At 38.7% G+C, this 24,214-nt stretch overlaps 1 protein-coding gene across 5 annotated transcripts in view; it reads right to left on the reverse strand.

Moving 5' to 3' along the window:
* Positions 1 to 24,214, reverse strand: part of yap1 (Yes1 associated transcriptional regulator) — a 149,477-nt gene that overhangs the window by 39,979 nt on the left and 85,284 nt on the right. The gene's annotated exons all lie outside the window — the stretch shown is intronic.

Raw genomic sequence — 24,214 nt, forward strand, 5'->3', positions numbered from 1 at the left:
ATAAATCGTGGTGGTTGACCCGGAAAAGGATTCCTCCTAATAACTCTGTGGGTTCATTCCAACTCCAATCCATTTGGAAAATCCTCAATTCCCAAGACTTCAGGAATCAATTTCGAAAAAATTGCACCAAATCTGTACCTTCAAAATCTTCATGCAATCTCACAATTTTCACATTATTTTTGTGGCTTTGCGTTTCCAAAACATCAATTTTTTGCAACAACTCTTTTCTCTGAACTTCCCAAGCAGTATAACAATCCTCCAATTTACCAACAATATCTTTACATTATGCTACTTCTTCATGACCATCTTGAAAATCTTCAATTTTTGAATTTTAATCTGAATTTTAGCCACGATTTTAACACATTTTTAGACAGTCTTAATAGTAATCATTTCTTCCTTCAAATCATGTTTCAAGTTGATTTTTAATTGACATAAATCCCTGATTCATTTAGGTCAACAATATTTGAATTTGTTTTGACAATAAATCCAATTGACTTGATGCGTCTACAAAATAAGTAACTGTAGAAACTCCAGCTTTAACTTCTTGGACAACATACTGAAGTAACGACCTTCTCTGTTGTATCAGTGTCTCCTCTCCCTCCATTACTTGTAAAGTGTCTTCCTCCTCTCCCTCTGTTTAAGTTCATGTCTGTTCACCTTGCCTGCGGTGTTTCGGCTTCCCCCTCAACGGTCCAGAAGTTCTGGGCTCTGAGGGCTTAGCCTGCCCCTCAGGCAGAGTTGCAGCCTGTATCACGCACATGTCACTTGAAACTTTGCAGGGACTTGCCAAGTCTATTTCAGAGGGGGTGGGGGGGTGGTGGGGGAAGAAGAGTTTCCAGGATCCACTTCAAAGATAGGCCCGATTTCTTAAGTAACAGTTGTTTCTTTAGGAGTCATTTTTTTTCATTGTCTGTGTCCTAGATTTCTTTATAACTGCAATTATATCTTAAAAAAGATTTAAAGCTGCTGTTTTAAATTAAAAAAATTTGAAAATCAGGTTTTAATTAATTCTGTTAGGAGAGGCGTTTTCCTCACGTCTCCCACCTATGCAATCACACCACACCCCCCACGTGAAGCAACACTTGATTTGTACATCCACAGGACTTATTCACTGCATCTGGTACAGTACTCTCTATATTGGAGAGACCAGTCGCAGACTAGAAGATCACTTCGCTCAGCAACCACTGCGACTTCCCAGTGGCAAACTATTTCAATTTTGGGTCATGCTCCGATGTTCACGTCTGTACATGGCCTTAAGTACATTCCTACCCTGACCACCCACAGATTGGAGGAACGCTGCCTTATTTTTCATCTGATGACCTTAACAATGACTTTACTGCCTTTCATTAAACCTGCTTGCCTTTTTCTCCTCTCCCCTTTGCTGTCCTTCCAATTCTTTCACCCACATTGCTGCTGTCCCCTCCCTCCTTACTCCACCTATCATCTTCTACCTTGCCACCCCCTCTCCTACTCTTTTATTCCAACACTTGCTGGCATTTTCTCATACTTTGATGAAGGATTCAAGCTTGAAATGTCAGTGATGTATCTTTATCTTTGCTACATGAACGACACTGTTTGACCTGTTGAGCTTCTCCAGCATTTTGTGTTTTTACTTCAGCCACGGTGTCTACGGAATTTTGTGATTTATTTTCACTTTTTATCTTTCATTTTTTCCAACCAAATTATTATAGATTTTGCAGCTTTTAAAAAAAAAAAACTCATGTTTACCTTAGAATGACTACAAGAAGTGGGAAATCCAGAAAAGTAGGGGAAACTGCTAACCTAACAATAAAGGCTATTTCTTTTTTTTAAATCAATCAAATCTGGTTTGATAGTGGAGGAGCATGGCCAGTGTTTGTCAACTCTGTAACACGCTACTGAATATCTGCGCCAACATATTAATGAATTAGAAGATGTCTGCTCCATCTTACGTTAAAGTAACTCGAAGTTAATGACCAAAGTTGGTGATCTGGAGAGTCAGAGCAGACAACAGAATCTACCAAAGAAGGGAAACGTACAAACTTCTTCTGATTTGTTCTCAGGTTTTCAGGAAGATGGTGTTGCCATTCCCACCACAGATCGATAGAGCTCACCGCTCTTTAGTACCTAAACCATCATTCATTTATATCCCTATCAGATAAAGGACACTGATCCGAGAGGCCCAGCGGAGCAGGAAACTGGAATACTGTGGTCAACAGATGCGAGTGTTGAAAGATTATACTCCTGAAGTTATGAATCAGTGAGCTGAGTACAGGGAAGTAATATCAGAATTATACAATTGAGGATTTAAGCCCCACCTGCTGTATCCTGCACAACCCCATATCACTCTCCAGCTGACATAAGAAGTGGTTGTGTTTGATTGTTGAGGTTAGGAATTATATAGACTGTCTCCCTTCCTCATTACAGCCATCGTAAATATCTGCATGGTGACTGAGGTGATTTGACTACTATTATTTTGAAGCTTTATAGCTTTTGTCATACAGAATTTAGTGGCGAGGAAGGTTTGGTTCTTTCTGTTCTGGTAACACTGTATGGGGTCAAAAACCCATCTAAGTGATGGTTTTCAGAGTATCTTTTTGCTTTAAATTCTGGGATTTATTCAGTCTTTGTGGGAACATTAGAGAAAGTTTATACTTAGTTTTTTTTTTAGTAGCAGTTTATATTACTGCTTCGTAATATACTTTTTAGAACTGAATAAGAAATTCTAAAAGCAGCTGCTTTTTTTCTCTAATGTTGTGTTCCTGTTCAAGTTATATGTTGTTTCCAGTGTGTAGAGTTTTGTTTTAATAACAATATTGAAACCAAGATGTTATTACACAGGACAGGAAGTTTTTTGGGCTGAAAAATGTTTACTTTGATGAGCTAACTGCTGGGGTCTTTTTCAGTTGTCTGATTTTCAGTTGGGGGTGTGGTGGAAGGATGGGAGTGGGTCTTTTGACAGTATCAGGAGACTACACAACTTTTGTCCTTGTGCATTGTTTTTATTTTAATATCTGCTGTATACTTGGTTCTTGCTTCAAGGCCAACACCTGGAGTTTTGTTAACATTTATGTTTTTCAGCTCACTTCTCTAACCATCAACAATGGTAACCAATTGAAAAATTTAACCTTTAAGTGTTTGAACCATCCTGTTGAGAGAAGGTAAACATCTTTCTCATCTTAAACAACTTATAACAAAAAACACATATTCATACCTCTAATAGTTTGTGTCTCATGGCATGGCAGAGGGGGCAGGATTTTTACTCCACTTTTCAAGCAAAAGGGGCTCTATTCTTATTAACCAAAATATTCCTTTTCTTCATTATAATGTGATATCAGATACTGCCAGTCATTATTATTGTTTCAGGGAAATTGTATAGTAAATTGATGGTTCTTGCTAACAACTTACCAGATTTATCACCATGGATATAAAGCCCCAAATGTGGATGATGTGGGGTTTTTTTTTTGAACATTTTGTTTCTTCCTTACCTGATCTGGACTCATACTCTCTTGTGTTTGGTGGAGATTTCAGTGTTGGTTTGATCCGGTATTGGATCGATCTTCTCCCAACCCTGCAATAGTGAGTAAATCTGCCTCATTTATTCAATCCTTCCTATCAGATTATGGTATTTCTGACATATGGCGAATTCTTTATCCAAATAGGAGTCTTTCTTTTCACATGTTCATCATACTTTTTTAATAGGATTGATCATCAGTTAATCCCATTGGCCTGCTCTTGTGAATATAAGAGCGTAGTGATATCTGATTATGCTTCTATTGTACTATCAATGACCCTTCCTGACCTTCCTAAAATAAATAGGCAATGATATTTCAATTTGACTTTGCTGTCTGATGGATATTTTATGAAATTTATTACTTTAGTACAAATATTATTCAGAAACCTCTAGTCTGATTGTCTGGATGCACTGAAAGCCTACCTTCGGGGGGCAAATATCTCCTATACCATGAAAATGAAAAGAAAGGCTATAAAGAACATTTTGAATTAAAAAAATAGATAATCAATACGCTGTGGTGGTGCACTCTCTCATGGCAAACCGGGCCCGTGTGTAATACCACGTGGCGGGCAGCCATGGGAAGATGGTGCTGTCAGGGTTTCTCCCTGCCTCAAATCTCCTGCCCAGCGCACGCATGGGGCAGCTATTATGATGTCACAATGCATGAGGTGACTGAGCTCATGCTGCCCTTAAAAGGGGGCGCGCTGAATTTGAATAAAAAGTCATTAATGACTTTCATTGTGGTGGCTGAGTCTTTCTTGGCTGTGTCCAGCACTACAACGGTATATTTAGAAATCCAGAACTATATAAAAAGCGAGTGAAACTTCAAACTAAATTTGATCTCCTTTCAACACAAACAAATGAACACCAACTTTTGAAGAATAAATCTGGCAAGCTGTTAGCTAATCAGTTGAGAGGATTTGAAGAAAGACAGCAAATTACAAAAATTAGAATGGAGGATGGTAACGTTACTTCAGATCACCTCAAGAATAATGACACATTCAGGAATTTTTATTCCTGACTTTACATTTCTGAATTTCAAAATGGTAATAGTCTGATAGAGAATTGTTTAAATATTCCCACACTTTCTCCAGATAACCAAATAAGATTAGATGAACCTATAATCACAAATAGAGATAACTGTGGTTATCTCTTCTTTACAATCTGGAAAATCACCAGGTCCTGACGGGTTTTCTGTGGAATGTTTAAAATAATTTTCTTCTTACCTTATTTAAGTTCTGTGTTGCCTGATTTGTTAAGGAAGGTAAGCTTCCAGCATCATTCATTGAGGCTGGTAGTACTCTTATTGCAAAGAAGGGTAAAGATCCTATGGAGTGCTCCTCCTACAGGCCAATTTCTTTATTAACTGTTGATTATAAATTTTGACTAGTTTTTGCACGTAGATTAGAGAATATTTTACCAACAATTGTATCAGAGGACCAAACGAGGTTTATTTATTTTTTTTTAAAAATTGGTACTCTTATTTCAATATACGTCACTTATTTGAAATTTTATACTCACCTCGGGTGAGGCTCCTAAATATGCCCTTTCTTTAGATGTGGAGAAAGCATTTGAACTTTTGAAGTGGAGGTATTTATTTACTATTTTAGAAAAAAAATAATTTTGGTCCAAGTTTTATTGCATAGATAAGGTGTGCCCTACTGCTCCAATTCTCACTAACTTTCAACAGTCGCAACCTTTTAATCTCCAATGAGGTACCTGTCAAGGCTGTCCTCTAAGTCAATTATTTTTTGATTTGGTTATAGAGCCATCAGTAATTGCACTTCAAAGCTGCAAGGATGACTCAGGGATTTTCAGAAAGGGAGTACAACAAAGATTCCCTTTATGGAGATGATCTTTTGCTTTTTATATCAAGCCCTGAAACCTCCCTACCTTCTATGTTGTCATTTCTTACTCAATTTAGTCAGTTTTCAGGGTACAAACAAAATCTGCATAAAAGCGAACTGTTTCTTATGAATACAAATGCATCAATGTATACTAACTTTCTTTTTAAGGTTGCGAGAGATCAACTTACTTATTTAGATATTACAGTTACAAGAAAATAGAAGAAAACAAGAAAAAATAGAAGAAAATGTCTTTACCCTGTTAAAACATGAGAAACAGCATTTAATGCAATGGTCACCCTTGTCCACATCATTGGTGGGCTGCATTAACTCTATCGAAATGAAAATTTTTAATATCTTTTTCAGACTACACCAACTATAATTCCTATTTTTTTTGGCTCGTTAGACTATTATATTGTCCTGTATATGGAAGAGTAAGCAAAGTTGATTAAATAAAGTTCACCTTCAGAAATCTCAAAGAAATGGTGGTATGGCGCTGCCTAATTTCTGTTTTTAATTACTTTGGGCGGCTAATATATGCAACCTTACGTTTTGGATATACTTTCATAAATGACTTGACTGTCTATAATGGGTAGCAATGGAGTTGAATACAGTTAAAAATCTCCCCATTCCAGTTTTTTCTTGTGTGACAGAAGATTTAGAGGTGGTTTGGGAGGAATTGTTAGAGCAGCTTGCAGACACACATTTTAGAACACAGAATATTTTGCAGAATGCTTTTTGAAGGAGGCAATAAAGTATCGACAACAGCTTGCCTGGGAGAGCATGTGATTTTTGCAGGCTGAGGAGAAGAATTTTGCTCTCAGAGAGGGAGGGAATGAAACAGAGGAGAGACAATAGAAATCAGTTCCAGAAGGACAAAGCTGGCAAACATTGGAAGGCTGGCTGCCTGGTCAAAAGAGAAGGCTAGCAGTCTGAAAGGTGACCTGAAAAAAAGAGGATCATCTGGAGACCTTGAAGGGGACAAGTTTCGTCAGCAAGACTGATTGAGAAGGAATCAGTTGTGGATGTCCTGGAAAAGGAATCTCTCTCTGAAAACCAGCAAGAACCTTCCTGAGTGGTAACCATTTTCCTGTTAAGCACCAAAGACTTTGTTAATGCTAACTTCTGTGCACAGTACAAGAATTGCCTGCAACCAGTGAGATTGGCCTGTGATCCAAAGAACTTTTCTAATCTTAAATACACATTACACACACCTGCGCTTGGTATTAGAGGGGGGATTAAGTAGTTAGGTTATGTAAGTAGGTTAAGTAATAAGTTAAAGTTTAATTCTGTTTTCTTGTTCAAATATAATTGAAAAGTACTTTTGTTGAAGTAACCCTGTGTTGTGGGGCATATCTATTGCTGCTGGTTTTTGGGGTCCTCTGGACTCCGTAACATTTGTATTCTCACTATCTTTTTCATTAGATACATCTATTGCTAATACAGTTGTTAGGCACACTAAGGATATGGGCCCAGTTCTGAAAACATTTTGGATTTTTATGGCTTTTTTCTTTCAAGCCCTATTCTAATCATTTCTTCCAACATTCCTTGCACAATTCTGCATTTCAAGAATGGTACTGTGTTTTAAAGATTTTTTTGTTGATAATTGCTTTGTATCTTTTGAACAACTTTCTGAAAAGTTAAGCTACCTAATTACCCTCTTTTTTAAAGATACTTGCAAATCAGACATTTTCTCCACTCTCAGATACCTAACTCTCCTGGTGTAACTGATATGAACGTTGTATTTTTTTTTTGAAATTTAATATCTATTATTTATGATAAGATGGCAGGTTTAAGATTTGTCCCTCTTAATAAAATTAACTTGGATTGGGAATAGGATTGAAGACTTTCACTGTCAGATGAGTTTTGGGATTTAATCCTTATATTAATCAATTCCACATCCCTTTGTGCCCATCATTGTTTGTTGCAATTTAAAGTTGTGCATAGGGCACACATGTCCAAAGCCTAATTATCTCGTATTTATCCAGATGTTAATTCTTGTTTTGGACGTGCCCTCGCATTGAAAAATACTGGAGGGATGTTTTTTTTAAACCCTATCCTTAATTTAAACCTCGAACCGAACCCTCTGGTTGCCTTCTTTGGTATCCCTGGAGAAGATGACATCTGTTTGACCCCATTTATATCTCGGATTCTCTATTTTGCCTCTCTTTTGGCTAGACATGATATTACTAAGATGGAGGGATGCTGCCCTGCCCACTCATACTCAGTGGATGAGGGATATTCTGTCCTGTTTAAGTCTAGAAAATATTCATTAATCTGTTAGTAACTTAGACGTTTTTTTTATTTTTTATTTTTTTAATTGAGTTTAACAAAAACCCTTTACACTAGGTATACTAATGATAACATAAATCATCATATAGATTTCACATATTAATTGTAAATTAGAAGCATAACCATAATTATTACATTGAGGTCAGAGCACTGTGCAGCAAACAAAATTTAAAAACACAGAAGCTATGAGTGAGTTGAACAACCAAATGATTTTACTGGATCTCTCAGAGAGCTTATCAGCACCACTCCAATGTTCCTTTTTGGCCTCTCCCACCAGGACCATTGTGATGCCAGTCCAGTGCGAGCCTGTACCTCCGTAACTTGGTTCATTCGTGGATCAGTGCAGCCTGCTACAAAATCACTTATTTCATTCAGGACATCAAATTCTATAATTATAATAATTAAACAATTAAATCATAACTCATTCTATGTTCACAAATATTAAATATTGTACAAAATTTTTTACAAATAATACTCATAAAATTCCAAAATACAAAATTTTTTATACTTCTCTGATGTGAAATGTTTTCTGTGATATGATCCGTAATCTGGATTAAACCACCCTTTCCCCCCACATCTTACTTATTTGCCTTAATAATAAGGAACAAAGGATTTTTTTTTAAATCAACAAAGTTTCAAAACCTATGGGGACATTTCCTGACCTACTTTCAGAACCTCTAGTTTTATTGCAAGTCCTGTCTTCCAACACTTCATATTACTCCAAGCATAAGGGGTACTTTAATTATAGAACTTCGACTTAGTAATGGGCTCAAGAGTTGGGGAGAAAATATAATATTTTAAGATAAAATTGTAAGATGTTTTGTTACTTTATAGATGTAATCTGTAATTTGGATAATTCTGTTGATTTCTGTATATGATATCTTTGGTGCATATTTTACAAATTTTCTGTATTTATCTGTTTACTTATGTAAGATTTAAAATTCAAAAATATTTAGAAAAAAATTCCATGAGAACAGAATTTGTCCCCCATGAAACTTCTAAAGGGTACTTTTTTTATTCATCCAGGAACAAAGGGAAGAAAATTACATTTATGTGTATGCAATTCTGTTACACTTTGCAAACTGTGCCTTACAAATTAAATAACACTAAGCCAAAGGTACTGAAGACATTTTATTAACATATCAATATTTAAATGTTCAGCAAAATGTTATGCAATATTGGTGGAAAGAAGCAAACCCTTAAATCAAAAATACAAAACATCTGAAAGTTGCAAAGTAGACCAGTTTGAGGTAAAGTACTTCTGAATATTCCCAATGACCCTGGTGATTATCCCTGTGGGAAAGGAGTGAGGGGAGTGGTGGGGTCCGCTCAAAGGAAAGAGTTGCAGAATTCAAATTGGTAGCCCCACAGTTGGCTCTATTTACACAACAAAGTACCAGAGAGAAATGTCTAGGCAACATTAGTAGTAAGGAGAACAGACAGGAACTTGGGTGGCTGAGAGGAAGATTCCAGAGTAGAACATTGCCTACTTGGTGCCAGGTCAAGGATGACTTGGACCAGATACAACATTCTGATGGAGAAGGCAGACAATCAGGTGTCACACTGGTACAGGTGTGATATAGGTAGAAAATGAGAGGAACTCCCGAAAAGTGAGCTGAGGAAGATGGGCAAAAGCTTAAAAAGCAGAACGTCATTTTGGGATTAATCCCTGTGTGAATGAGAATAGATAGAGGAGGTTAAGAAAAAATGGCAAAAGAACTAACGCATAAGGGAGGACTTCAAGTACTTCTGGAGCATCTGGGACCTGTACAAGGAGGACAGGTAACAGAAAGTGGGTTTAAAGTATTTGGGGGGGAGGGGGGGGCGTTTGAGGAAATCATGCAGTATGTCAGGAGATAAACCTAAATGTATACAAAATATCAAGCCCAATGAGCAGAGCAAACAGGTTAAGCATGGAAAAATTGGCAGGTTTAACTGCCTTTATTTGAAAGCATGGCTTCAGAGGAAAATGAAAAGAACTTGGGGCTTGGATCCTCACATGGAATTATGAAATTACTACAAATATGATTACTGGAACAGCAGAAATGGTGGTAACAATGTTTTGAGCTATTCAAATTTCAGATATTGTTTAATCTTGCACGAGTTCTTAGACAACATGGATGACAGAAAAGGTTCTTTACTTTAAGGTTGATAAAAACAGCACCATGAGGAATGCCATGTGGCTGCAAGTCTCCATTACAGATCTGCATACTGTGTGTCAGCCCCCCGGTGGCAGCCAAGTCTAATAAAACAGTAAGGCATTGCTAGTTGCCAAGCAAACCTGATCACTATCATTACAGAGGCCGTGTGGTGATTGCAGGAGGCTGAATGACACAACCATCTCCAGTAGGTATCCAGACCCACATAGCCAAGACTTCATGGCTTACCTGCATGAAACATGCATCTGGTTTGAGGGTATCAACAAGTCCCTGTTCATCTGGATGATATTCCAAAGACAGCCATCATTACTTTGTTTGGCCTGTTCCAGTGCTTCACAGACACAGTAGGGCGGGATCTGGACTTTGTGTTCATCTACCTGGTAGCCAGACACTCCCACCAGGAACATCTGGTACATCTGTGCCTGGTGACTACAACCTGGCGATCAACCTCGCCAAGAGCCAGTTCTGGCTACCCAGTATTGACTGAGTGGGACACCAGATTGACCATCATGAAGCTGTTGCTTTGCTAGTAAAAGCAGAAGCCGTTCATCAGTTTGCCAGACCCAATGCAGTCAAAGGCCTGCAGAAATTTTTGAGGATGGTTAACTTTTACCACTGGTTCATTCCCTCGGTGGCCTAGATCATCTGCCCCCTTTTTGGTTTGATGTCCGGCAAAGCCAAAGAAGTTGGTTGGATGGAGGAGGTGATAGTGGCTTTTAATCAGACCAAGGACACTCTAACCAATGCCACGCTCCTGGTCCATCCCCGAGTAGACGTCCCCATGGCCCTGACTGTAGATGCCTCCGAACCGGCAGTCAGCAACAAACTTGAACAGCTAATCAAAGGCTAATGGAAACCACTTACTTTCTTCAGCCGGCACCTGTGATCCCCAGAGATCAAGTATAGTGCATTCAACAAAGAGCTACTGGCCCTGTACCTGGCACTTCAGGTATTTCCTAAAAAGGCAGGAGTTCATGAACTTCACAGATCACAAGCCCCTCACCTTCTCATTTTCCGAAGTGTCTGACTCGTGAGTCAGCCTACCAGCAGCGTCAACCTGTTGTACGTATCCGAATTCACCACCATGAATTGCTTTTGAAGCGCAAATGGAACTTTTCTGCAGGGATGTATTATCAGCGGCACACGTTTATCCACTCTGATTGTGTGTTCTCCTGAAAGGCAGCCTAGACCCTGAAATAGGTCATTGTACTCTTTCATGAGTTTATCACAGATGTGAAAAATCTGTGTCTCTCAAACGTCACATTACGTTTAGGGATGCAGTACGCCTCAAACAGTTCCATTATTTTTTTCCAGTTCATTTTGTCTCCTTCAGCAGCAAATATGATGTTATTATACCACTCCAGGGCTTCATCACACATGACATTTAAGAAAACTGATGCTTTCACTATCACTTTTCTCATCAGCTCTGATTGCCAGTAAATACAATCCAAAATGCAGTTTAAATCTGTTCCAATTTTCAGCCACATTACCTGTCAGCTGAAGTTTCACTGGTGAATGTAACCTTTGCATGTTTCAATCTGTTCGCTTCTCTTCACTGATCAGTTGCTGACTTTAGATTTTACCTTTTCCCACTTCTGACACCATGTTTCATCTTGTATTCATATGTGTAAGCTCTTAGACAACACATGGATGAAGGAAAAGGTTCTTTACTTTAAAGTTGATGTAAACAGCACCATGAGACATCCCATGAAGCTGCGAGTCTCCATTATAGATCCAGCATATCTTGTCTCTCCTACTCTGTGTCAGCCAAGTATAATCAAACAACAAGGCATTGCTAGTTGCCTTATCTGTAATGATCATTATCATTACAGATATGGGAGAAGGGGATGTAAAAGAGGAGGGAGAGTTGAACAACTGATTAGAGAGAAAACAGATTAAATTTAATTTGATACTGTTTATTGTCATGTAATAAAGCAAATGTAATATTACACAAAATTGCCTTTTGTCTACCATAAAATTCTCCATTAGCATCCGCACTGCTTCCCTTGAAAAGGGATATGCTTTAGATCTTGGGCAGTGCCCTTTTGCCTCCACATTTTGCTCTTGCCATCACACTTTCCCAGGTTCATTTTGATCTCATCCACCCACAAGATTTTTTTCCCTGCATTCTGCAGGCTATTTAAAATACTTCTTGGCTATCCTTTCTGTGGCTAACTAGTGGTTTGTATATTGCAGTGTAGCCTCTGCATTTCTGTTAATAAAGTCTTGTGCGGATTGTAGTCATCGACATATCCATACCTGCCTCCTGAAGAGTATATCTGATCTGTTAGGCATATGTTTGGGGATTTTTTTTCAATATGATAATTCATCCATCATCTGCAGTCCCTTTGCAATGAATGAATTCACCAGTACGCCCTTTCTTCTTAAGGATTCCTAAACTGTTGATTTTGGTAATCCTAATATTTGGGTGATGTATCTTACTGTTTTATTCTTGTTGTTCAGTCTCATAATGGCTGCTTTGACTTTCATTGGTACAACAAAAATGGGAAGCACAGTTAATGCTACACAGTTACAGCGCCAGTGAGCAGGACAGGAGTTCAAATTCCATGCTGTCCGTAAGGAGTTTGTACATTCTCCCCATGTATGGGTTTTCTCCAAATGTACCAGGGATTTAGGTCAATTGGGTGTAATTATAGGCACAACAGGTTCATGGACTGAAAATGTCTATTATCGTGCTGTATGCCTAAATTTAACTCTGGCCCTTATATTGAAAAATGGCAACTACAGACTCCAAAGGTGATCAAAAGCTTAGATACAAGCCTTGCTCTTTGATACCTGCACCAATGAAGCAATTAAATATACCCGAATATTCAAATACCTGTGAAGCTAAATCTCCCAAACATTATGGTGCTTTGAAATGAGTGGACTATGTATAAAAAGTGCTATAATTTCTACACGGTGAAACCAAAATGTATACAAATAACCTTGAATAAAATATGGAATTTGCACTTAAATAACCTTTGAGCATAGGCAGAAATAAAGGAAAAACATCTCCTTGTCCCAAACATTATGGAGGGCACTATATGTAAGCAAATTCACAGAAATTTGCAAGATTATATAGGTTCAGAAGTGAGAATATTCCCCCCAACATTCTCATCATTAACTGGCGTTCCTTTAGTGTAAGGGACTTCAATGTGGAAGAATTTGAGAATTTTTAGGATAATGCATCAATAGTCCAGGGAGCAGTACTTGATCTCGTCTTAGGAAATGAAATTCAGCAGTGTTGGTGACAAACACATTGGAAAGATAGATCATAATTCTTTAAGTTTCATAACAGTTATGGAAAATGGCAAGGACCCCCATTGAGATGGCTGCTCTATGTTGCATAGCTTTTTCTGACAAATGATAGAATATGCAGTTGCAAGCCATCCTGAATCTAAAATAATCTGTATATGATAATTCCACTCCAAAGATTTTTATTGTTTAAGGCACAATTCTTTTCATCTTCTTGGAGCCTAAAAAAATTAATGCATAAGTAATCACACCTGAAAAATTATTTCAAAAATTTGTGTTGTTTTTTTTATTGAAGGTGTTAGAAACGTTTGGATTAGTGTTTATTAGTTGGATTAAAACTTTATATAAAAACCCTTCTGCTAAAGTATTGACAATTGGACAAACACCTTCTGCTTTTTCATTAACTAGATCAACTAGACAAAGATGTCCTTTTCCCCCAGCTTTGTTTTAGCAATTGAACCTTTAGCACAATTAATAAGACAAGATATTAATATTAAAGGAATTAAAGTTAATTCTGATTAATTTAAGATCAATTTATTTGTTGATGATGCTTTGATTTATTTAACTGATCCTGAATATTCTTTGCATTCATTAAAGAGATTAAAGGAAGATGGTAAAATAAGATTATAAAATTAATTTGGATAAAAGTGAAATTATGCCTTTGGCTCAATTTAAATGGTGAAACAATGGAATTAAATATTTAGGTATTAAAATTAATAAAAAATTGGATAATTTATATGTTAAATTATTTAATAAAATTAAAGAGGATTTGAATAGATAGAATGATTGACCTACAAATTTAATAGGTAGAGTGAATTGTATCAAGATAAATATTTTGACCAAGATTCAATATCTGTATCAATCCATTCCATGTAATAAACCTCAAAAAAATTTTTTTAAAGGATCTAAATTCAATGACTAGGAATTTTTTTGTAGAAAGGTAAAATGGTAAGAGTATCTTGAGAGAAATTAACTTGGAAGTTTGAATTAGGAGGTTAACAACTTCCACATTTTCAAAATTATTATAAAGCTGTTCACTTGAAATTTATTAATGGCATTTTTGACTTAGACAAATCTTTATCATGAGCTAACATAGAATTAACTAAAATAGATGAAAAATTTATATTAAATTTTATTTACAAATTATTGATTGGTTACAAGGACCCACCTATACTGAAACATTCAATTGAATTATGGAATAAAATAGATTACGAGACAGGTGGAAAAGGAAAGATTTCAGCGAAAATGGCTTTATAATCAAAATAAATTTTCTTTTTACTGTTAATAATCAATTTTTAAAGATATGGAATCAAATGGGGATTAAAACGATAGAAAATTGTTTTGAAGCTGGTTATTGTTCTTTCCAATTAATTAAATAAAAATATAATGTTCCAAATAACTTTTTTTTATAATTACTATCAAGTTGAAGTTTTTTAAATTGATAAATTAGGTCAAAGTTTAAGATAACCTCGACAATCAGAAGTAGAAATTTTGCTTACTAAAGGAGGTATTAATAAATTAACTTCAGAAATGTATAAATTACTTCAAAGGAAAATGCACAAATTACATATTCATAAATCAAGATTAAAGTGGGAAATTGATTTAGATAGAACTATAGATCAAGATGACTGTAGATTATATAATATGACAAATTATTATTGTAAGATATAGATTAGTACTTTTTTTTAAACATCAATTACATTTAGCACCTCACAAATTAAAAAGACATTGAAATTCCTTGCATGTATGTTTGTACATTTTCATGAAAAAGGATGGATGGATGAAAATGGTTGAAACTATGGATAAACATGCGGCTTACACAAAAAAACTGAGTTTGATGGACTGGGATAATGTTTTGTAGCCACTTAACTGAGAACATTAAAAGTACATTAGCTCTACATAACACTTACATGGCAGTTATCCTGGGTGGTTCAACGTTTCTATTGCAACCTCGATGTCTGCTTGAACAAGTAATTTGAAGACCATATGCATGAGGAATGGAATACATGGATGCAGAGTGCAAAAAAGTCATTAACAAAAGGTGGGGTAATAGGTCAATCAGTTATGTGCTGTGTAACTTTGTGCTCAAGGCATGGGACAAAGTTAAAATAGAGTCTGTGATAAAATTGTTAAAAAGGTGCAGTATCACTTGTGCAATTGATGGCATGGAAGATGATTAATTGTGGGATACTGACAATGAAGCTAAAACTGCCTCATCAGATACAGACTGGGACGCACGTGATGACTATTTAAACAATGAAAGTATAGATGTGCTTGCTGCCATCTTTACTTCAGACAATGATAACAAGAGTGATTTTGAAGGGTTCGAAATGTGTTGTTTTCAGACAATGATCTACATTTTGAAGGGTGCAAAATATGATGTTTTCAATGAAAATCTGTCGCAGTCAGTTTTTCAAGGGTCGTCTTATATGCTGGATCAGCACAGATTGGATTTTGAGTTGAATTTAAGGTCTCAAAGGTATAAGTGTATAAGTCAACTTCCATTTTTGAGAGGTTTTTTTTGTCTCACGACTTCTGTGCTGAAATATACAGAATGTGATGGCAAATTTTGGGAAAGATAATATACACGATGGTACTGATCTAAAAAGTGTGCAGGAACAAATGGACACTGATTTTATTGAAAGCATACTTGCTGGATGGATCACAGCATGGCATGGGAGCTGTTTTGGTCAAAATTGGAAACAGTCACAGAACCTAGTAAGTGCAACTCCAAGGACTCACTTGGAAAAGCAGTCAACATTCTGGACACACTCTCTTTTGCCATCAGGAAGGCGGAACAAGAGAGTGAAAACGTGCACTCAAAAGCTTAAGGTTAGTTTCTTTCCTGCAGCCATTTCAGGCTTCTGAATGAAACACACAATGGGACTGTCATGCTACCCCTGCTTGGTATGAGTTAATCATTTTTTAATCGTCTCTTGTACTCTCCAAATTATGTTCTTCTACTTTACATACCTGTATGAACATTAGAGCTAAGCTGTTGGAGTGCTTGCAGAAAAAACTCTTCTCAATGTCTGTACCAGGGTCAAAATGACAAAAATTTAAATCAGTGCTGCTGAAACTGACTGTCGGCCTGTAGATGGCAGATTGTGCACATCTTGACATTATCAACAGGTTCCACTCAATTATGTAACAAGATGATATAATACGATTTCAGCAAATCAAACCAAAAATAATTTGTTTATTTATATTTTCAAACTGTGTTAATGTTCTCTCATGTTGTTTTGCAACGATAAATAGAAAACTATAACTCAACTGGACCAATTTCCACTTTCTCACCCAATAAACTGCATCATCTTTCTTTAAGCGGTGCTTTCAAATTGCAGCAATCTGGTAGCCCTCCTGGGACCCAGGTATGATACTGGGTCGAGGGTGGCTAGATGCACCTTTCAAATTGCCGCCAGACCAACATGATAAATCGGCAATCTGGCGATTTAAGGGGGATCCTGCCCCTGTGATGACATGGTGAGTGACCAGAGCAGTTCCAGCAGCGTGGGGGATTTAGCATAAGGAAGACAACCATTGCTCCCGCATTGAGCCATCACCTTGAACTGAAGCGGCATTTGCAGCAGCTCATCACGGCCCCTCACCCCCACCAATCGCAGCAGTGACCACTCTTTCTCCACCCCCCCATCCTGACAATGACCTCTCTCCCCACCTGATCATGGCAGTGGTGACCTTTCTCTCCCCCCCCCACCAAATTGGGCAGCGACCACTCTGCCCCCCTGCCCCAATCGGGGCAACAATCACTCTCCCCATCCCCCAATCGGGGCAGCGACCACTCTCTTTCCCCCCCTCCCCCCCCCCCCTCCCCCCCCTCCCCCCTCCCCCCTCCCCCCTCCCCTCTCCCCCCTCCCCTCTCCCCCCTCCCCTCTCCCCCCTCCCCCCTCCCCCCTCCCCCCTCCCCCCTCCCCCCTCCCCTCTCCCCCCTCCCCTCTCCCCCCTCCCCTCTCCCCCCTCCCCCCTCCCCCCTCCCCCCTCCCCTCTCCCCCCTCCCCCCTCCCCTCTCCCCCCTCCCCTCTCCCCCCTCCCCTCTCCCCCCCTCCCCCTCCCTCCCCCCCTCCCTCCCCCCACCTCCCCCCCTCCCCCCCCACCTCCCCCCCTCCCCCCCCCTCTCCCCCCTTCCCCCCCTCCCCCTCCCCCTCCCTCCCCCCCCTCCTCCCCCCCTCCCTCCCCCCACCTCCCCCCCTCCCCCCTCCCTAATGTCTTTGTTATGTGCAAATCTGAAATCAGTGCAATTACTTAGCACACTATTGTCCAAAAAAGTCCAAATTCCAAAAAGTGTATGGTCCCATGGGCTTTGGATAAAAGACTATGTACCTGTACTGGAGTTATTAAAAAAAACTGCAAGCTGAGATAAACTGGCATTGATAAAGACAGATTACATGACGAACCCAACCAAACGTTGAATTCACATAACCTCTCAGGCAGGCTTTTTTTTTTAAACCCAAACATGCACCTACTCCCTCAGCCATTTGAAGTAGTAACTGAATCATCAACTGCCCAGTAGACAGAGAAAGGAGTTTTACAAAGAAAATAAATCAAACAATCTGCTGGAGGATCTCATCAGGTCAAACTGCATCAGTGGGAGAATAAAAACAGTCAATATTTTGAGGTGAAGCCATTTATCAAGATTGATTAGATACAGGAGAACCTGGGGTTAAAAAGGACAGGGTGGTGAGTAGGGTGAGACATGAGGCTCAAATGAGGTTGAAAAAGGTTGGAGGGGAAACATGATGGGGAGAGGGAGTAGACTGGCAGATGTTAGATAAAGGGAGAGAGGAGCAAGTGAAACAAAGGAGTCAAGTAGAGATTCCGGGTGGAGTGAGTAACAAGGAGACAAAAGCTGTCTGTGCTGGATTTTCATAAAGTGACAATGTCTGCATAAAGAGAAACCAGATGGAATTGATGGGCATAAAGTGAAAGAATCTGGAGGAAAGTTGGTAGATGGAAACTTTTAAGTAGTCAGGATTATGTGAACTATTTTGTAACCATGTAAGAATACACACTTCTCACTTTAGTTAGTATATGCAGTTGTGTGGGAGAGGGGAGGGAACAGTTTCATGAGATGGTAGAGGGGCATCAGTAAGCAAAATCTCTTCTGTTATTTTACTTTTGCATCTCTAAGTTATTTAGAAGCCTCACAAGTAACACAGAGACATAGCAGTGGCATAAGAGAGCAAGAATAAAGCCATACAATTGATTGTACGTCATTCAAATACAAAGGGGAAGAAGAGAAAAAACATTACTAAAAAAAATGGCTGGAGCAGCAGCAGTTCACCCAGTGATGGACGGGAGGCTGAAGACATTGTTGAATCATTTAAAAAGTTTCAGCAGAAGTGAAATTTAGCATTCAAAAGCTATTTTCAAAATTCAACAACAGAGGAGAAGGTCAGTTATATACTTCTCTGAAAAGGAGAGCGAGGCCTTGACTTATTTAATAGCTGGGAGCTTACAGAGGTGGAGAAAAATGATCCAGAGCAGATATTTGGAAAGTTTGCTTCTCACCTTGAACCAAGGTCTAATCATAGAATTAAACGCTATGAATTTCAAGGCTTAATGCAAGAGGCTGATGAAACTGTTGATAACTTGCTCATTAGACTAAAAATGGTTCCAGTAAAATGCAGATTTAAGGATGTAGAGAATTGATTAGTTGATCGACTAATATGGGGGGGGGGAGAAGCCCATCCCGAAGTGCAAACTTCTTTTATAGGGAAGGATAGCTTGAAGCTGGCTGAAGCTAAAGACACAGCCAGAGCCGTCAGAGCCACGAGGACACAAATGAAACGCCTATCTATGCAGACCCATCCACAGCAAAGAGAAGGAAGAGTTGACGCTATAAAGAATACAATCATGAAGTACAAACCCCCAAGACCTGCAGGAAGTGTGACAGACAACATCTCTTCGATGACCAAAAAAAAAGCCCCATATACGGTTCTGAATGTAAAGCCTATGGTAAAGGAAACTTCTTGGGCGAAGATCTGTAAGTCTGGTAATGAAGAAAACAGTAATACCAGTGAAGAAAAAAAAAACAAGAAAATCCACCACATAAAAGGAAACAACAATGAGGACTCTGACACCCAGATACTGGACATAGAATCCATCCACCTTCATGAGATATTGGGTGAGATGAAAGAAGAAAGCTAGTTACACACAAGAATCCAAATACAGAGGACAATCCAGAACAAGCCTACGATATTTAACCTTAAGGTGAAGCTGGATACTGGATCACAAAGCAACATCCTTCCAGTCAGACTACCACCAGATGTTCCCAGAGAACATAATAAAAGGGTATCCAAAAGACAGTGCATTGGAAACTGCAAATGTCACGATAACATCCCAAGGTGGACCCATGATCAAGCAGCGAGGGAGAGCCAAAATCAATGGCTGCCATAAGGGAAAGAACATCCTCTGTATGTTCTACATGGTAGATGCAGATGGACCAGTAATTCTAGGTCTGGATAGCTGTCAGGAGTTGCAGTTGATCTCTGTCAATTATGAGATCCAGATGAAGATATCCAAAAGCATCAATAGAAACACACAACAAAAAGAGGAAATTATTTCCACAGAAGTACCTGCCAGGCCATGGTGCACAGTGGGAGCAGACTTGTTCATCAAGAATCAAGGGTAGTATTTAATAGTAGCCTTTTACTATTCTAAGTTTCCATTCGTCAAAAGGGTGAAAGACAGCATCAACTATTGCTCAGTAATGAGAGGGTTCCTTGCTGAACAAGGAATACTCATGCAAATAATATGTGACAATGGAACACAGTTCTCATCACAAGAATTGAGAAAGCTGGCTGCTGAGTATGTGCTTGTTATCACTACATCATCCCTATACTACCCAAAGGTCATGGGTTCATTGAAAGACAACTGCAAATTGTGAAACGCACATTAGTTATGTGTCACGAAACAAAAGAAGACCCAGACCTAGCTCTTCTATCATTACGAGCAACACCTTTAAGGGCTGACGTGAAGTCCCCGGCAGAACTTCTAAATGGCAGGAGTTGCAAAACAATTCTGCCAAGCAAAAAACACCATCCAGAACCAAGAGGAAACCAGAAGACTGACTGACACACAAGGATTTTATAACAAACATACACAAACATCGCCAGAACTCTTCAGAGGGCAGCATGTGCATTTTCAAGAGCTGACGTTGAAAACATGGACTACAGCAAAGATCATCAGAGAAGTTGAGACACCAAGACTCTGGCAATCAGCTGAGGAAGAAAAGAATTCACATCCGGGCAACACAAGATATGATGAAGCAGAAAGCTATAATACCAGCAAAGCCTGCAACACCAATATCAAATGAGGTATCAAATGAAGAGACCACAACCTCTAATACTGAGACATCAACACAGCAGTTGTCAGGTGAAGCTCAAAAAGCTACATCATTACACGTGGACCAGCAACACAGAGCCAAACTGTCGCAGCCAAATCCACAAGATGGAGAGGCAACATACTGTTGCCAGTGCGTTATCGATAAGAACAATTTAAAAATAGTTGTGTAAATAAACTAGTGTACAAGTTCAGTTATTTAAGTTGCAATGGAAAGAAAGTGATAAAGAACACTTTTTTACTTGAGAAGTATGTCTGTACAGTTTTCTGAGATGGTGGAAGGCATCAGTAATTCTCTTTGATTATTTGAATCTTGCACCTCTAAGTTATTAAGAAACTTTTCAAGAAACCAACATGAGAGTGGATGAGAATGGGTGGGAAAGGGGATAAAATGGTGGGGTGAGGGGTAAGGAAAGAGCAGAAGGGGACAGAATAAAGGGGCCTCATTATCTGATATTAGAAATGTTTATGTTCATAGCATTGGGCTGTGGACTGCCCAGGTGGAATATAGGGTGTTGTTTCTCTATTTTATGGTGAACCTCACCCTGGAAAGTAGAGAAAGCCCAGGATGGATAGGTGTGCAGATCGAAAAGGGAGGTAAAATGGCATGCAAAAATAAAAGTCTAAGGAGAGACAAAGAAGGAACATGAATTGCTGCGATTCATCAGATTCCTTCTATCTGAAAGCACTTTGGTTTGTGAATGAGCATAATGACAAATTGATCTACAGCTATAGCTGCCAAAGTAGTCAAATTCTGTGTGACAAGGAGGAACTGGCAAGTTCAGGGGGGGGGGAAAAAATCAATGATCTTGATACATGTTGCAAAAATATTATACATCCAGGTTGCAAAATATTGGTGCAAAACACTTTTTGGATTTATTAGGTACACTAAAACATTGTACAGTGTTCTAACAGTTTAAATAAAACTGCAGGAATGTGATTAGTACTTAGTTATAATATTCTATCTTATTCCCTGGAATAATAGAGAGCTTACTTAACTTCAGCATGTAGCAACAAACTGGTGTTTCAGCATCACACAGCTGCTGGCACCTCGCCAGTCAGCTACAAATTCAGAAACTAGCCCGAGTCTAAAAGGAGCATGCACATCACACAAGCATCACCCCAACAACTTCCAATGAAGGGCACCATGTGAAGCACGATGTAGCAAATTGCAAAGAGCGCACTGAAAGGAAGTGAATTTATTACCCACAGTAAACATTAGGTGCAGTGGGGTCAGTGAGACCCTCAAGGGCTCCAGGCAGACACACACAGGAGGAAGTCATTGCCCTTCGCTGTTTAACAATTGAAATTTTACTTGGTGTTGGCAAAGGTACCTGCAATGTAAGCAAACTTCATAGCCACTCAACCATATCATGTAACCAAAAAGGGAAAAAAGTCTTTTTTGCCAATTGCAGAGCTTGAGCATAGATCTAGTTTGAAGTTGGGGAGTGAATTTGCCTCAGAACAATCCAGGCATGGATAGGAAGCCGATTTTCAAGTGACTCCAGATTTTAGATTTCAAATGAATCCCACTTTGAAGTACGTACATTTTTAAGGTAGAGATGCGAGGTTTGCTCTCCAAATTCTGGGTCACTTGTTCTTTGTTGGTGTCCCCCCCACATTTTCTCTGTGGTACCTTTGACACCTACATCCAACTTGTGTTATCCAGGAAGAGGAATGCTAGATCTAGATTTTTTTAAAAAATCCACTGGAAATGGGGAGTATATTGAGGTGGTGGCCATGGTTCAAAAGAAAGCATTCACATATTATAGAACCAGGTCTGCTTTCCAACTGAGGAGTGAAATAACACTGGGCTGTGGAGAAGGCTGGCAAAGAATGTTGCTTTGAGTAAGATTTAAAATCATGGCTCTGGGAAATACCAGTAGTACTTCTGACAACCTTTCAGTAATCAATTATCATTTATTTTGTAGAAAAGATGCTGGACCTCCTGTACTGTTTCAACCTGTTTAGATTATCTTTTTTTTTCTGAACTTTGGCCATCTGATGTCCCTTGAGAATTTTTCCATTGGAATGTTAGGCCCTGATCACTCTTATCAAAGTAGACTTGATTTTTGGTTGAGAAACCAGTCTTAATATACTGCTACTGATTAAGTATATTGGGCACGCAAGACACTCCGGGCACTTATGGTCAAAAGCCATCAGTTTGGCAGCAACACAATGATCAAGTAAGGCTCATTTTGCCAGGATCTTGCTTTCTTATGTTGTGATCTCCTGACTTGTTTAATATTAATTTTCTTATGGCACAGTTTCTGTTCCAGTTGTTGAAAAATCAAGAGGCAGTGATTATCCCATTGCCATTTTGACAAAAATCAAACTGCAAAACCATTGTTCTTCTTCTGGTTTTCCCTTCCAGGTGAATGTGCGCCTGCCATCCTGCCCATCTCCGATCTGTCAAGGTGCTGTTGCTCAAGTAAAAAAGGGTGAAAATACCGCATCCCCAGGCTATGGTAAAATGGGGGACTTGATATTCTAGGTCTTAAATTTTATTTAAGTGTGGAGTATGTGCAATCATTTTTATTCAAAAATGCTGTTATTGTTTGTCAGGGCGGGTCATTCTCATTTTGGCCACCCTTGCATTCCACAAACAATCCTCATCCATTCAAAAGATTCAGATACCCTTCACCAAATTGTTCCAGGACAGACTATTCTGGGGAATGGAGTAGGATTCACCTTGGTGGGAGCCAAGCACTGCACCACTTTCCTCACTTGGCTGACACCTATTCCAACAAATTTAATTAAAACAAATTTCATGGGACTAATTAAAAAACAGCTGTTGTTTTCTATTGTATTCCCCAACAGTGAGACACTTTTTTCCAGAAATTATCAAAACTTTTCTGTACTCCACATAAAATCAAATTTTAACTGTATAAAGCTTTTTCTTTGAATAACACAAGAACGAATTTCCAGGCTATTATCATGGAGAAAGATGCATGCAATTCTGTGGATCATCAGTCAATTGTTCAAACAGCAAAATAGCTTTAGAATTTGAATAGTTACCTCAGTCTTGGCTGTAGCTAAAAATGAATATACTTTGTGCAAATAATATTCAGTGAATTGAAGCACGTTTATGAAATTTGATCCCAATAAACAACAGATAGTGAAATGTCTGCCTGAAGCAGACTGTTTTAAGTAAATTTATTATCTGGCAGTGAAGAGTTTGAACATGATAAAAAGACAATGTAGGATTAATTAAAAACCCAGTACTTGAAATATTAATGAAGTCCTAATTCCAATTCAAGTAGTAATCACCAAGTCTCTGAACAAAATGTAAACAATCTTACAGTGGTAGACACCATGATTGTGACTTTAGTCCAGTTAAAAGCTTGCGTAATATTATGGTACATAGAAATTGAAATTAGTCAACCTTTCAGTCAATATATATCTGCCAAAAGTTATTCTCACTCTTTACACCACTCCTAACCCCATTACATTTCTTCCCCTCCCCCCCCACCTTCTTTCAAGGATGGCACAGTTGGCATAGCGGTTAGCACACCTTTACAGCCAACGATTGAATCCTACGCTGTAAGGTGTTTGTACATTCTCCCTGTGTGGGTTTTTTCCAGGGACTCCCACCATTCAAAAACGCACTGGGGGTGTAGGTAAATTGAGCGGTACGGACTCGCGGGCCAAAATACCATGTTACTGTGCTGTATACCTAAAAAATTCATCTAAAAACCCAATTATTAACATGGTCTTCTCTTTGGATTTCTTTTTTCCGAAAAGCATTCTAGTTACTTTCTCTTCCTGTTAAAAATAGTGAACTCTTCATAAAGTTCACTATAATACCAGGT

Source organism: Narcine bancroftii, chromosome 7 (genome assembly GCF_036971445.1).
Source record: "Narcine bancroftii isolate sNarBan1 chromosome 7, sNarBan1.hap1, whole genome shotgun sequence".
NCBI lineage: Eukaryota > Metazoa > Chordata > Chondrichthyes > Torpediniformes > Narcinidae > Narcine > Narcine bancroftii.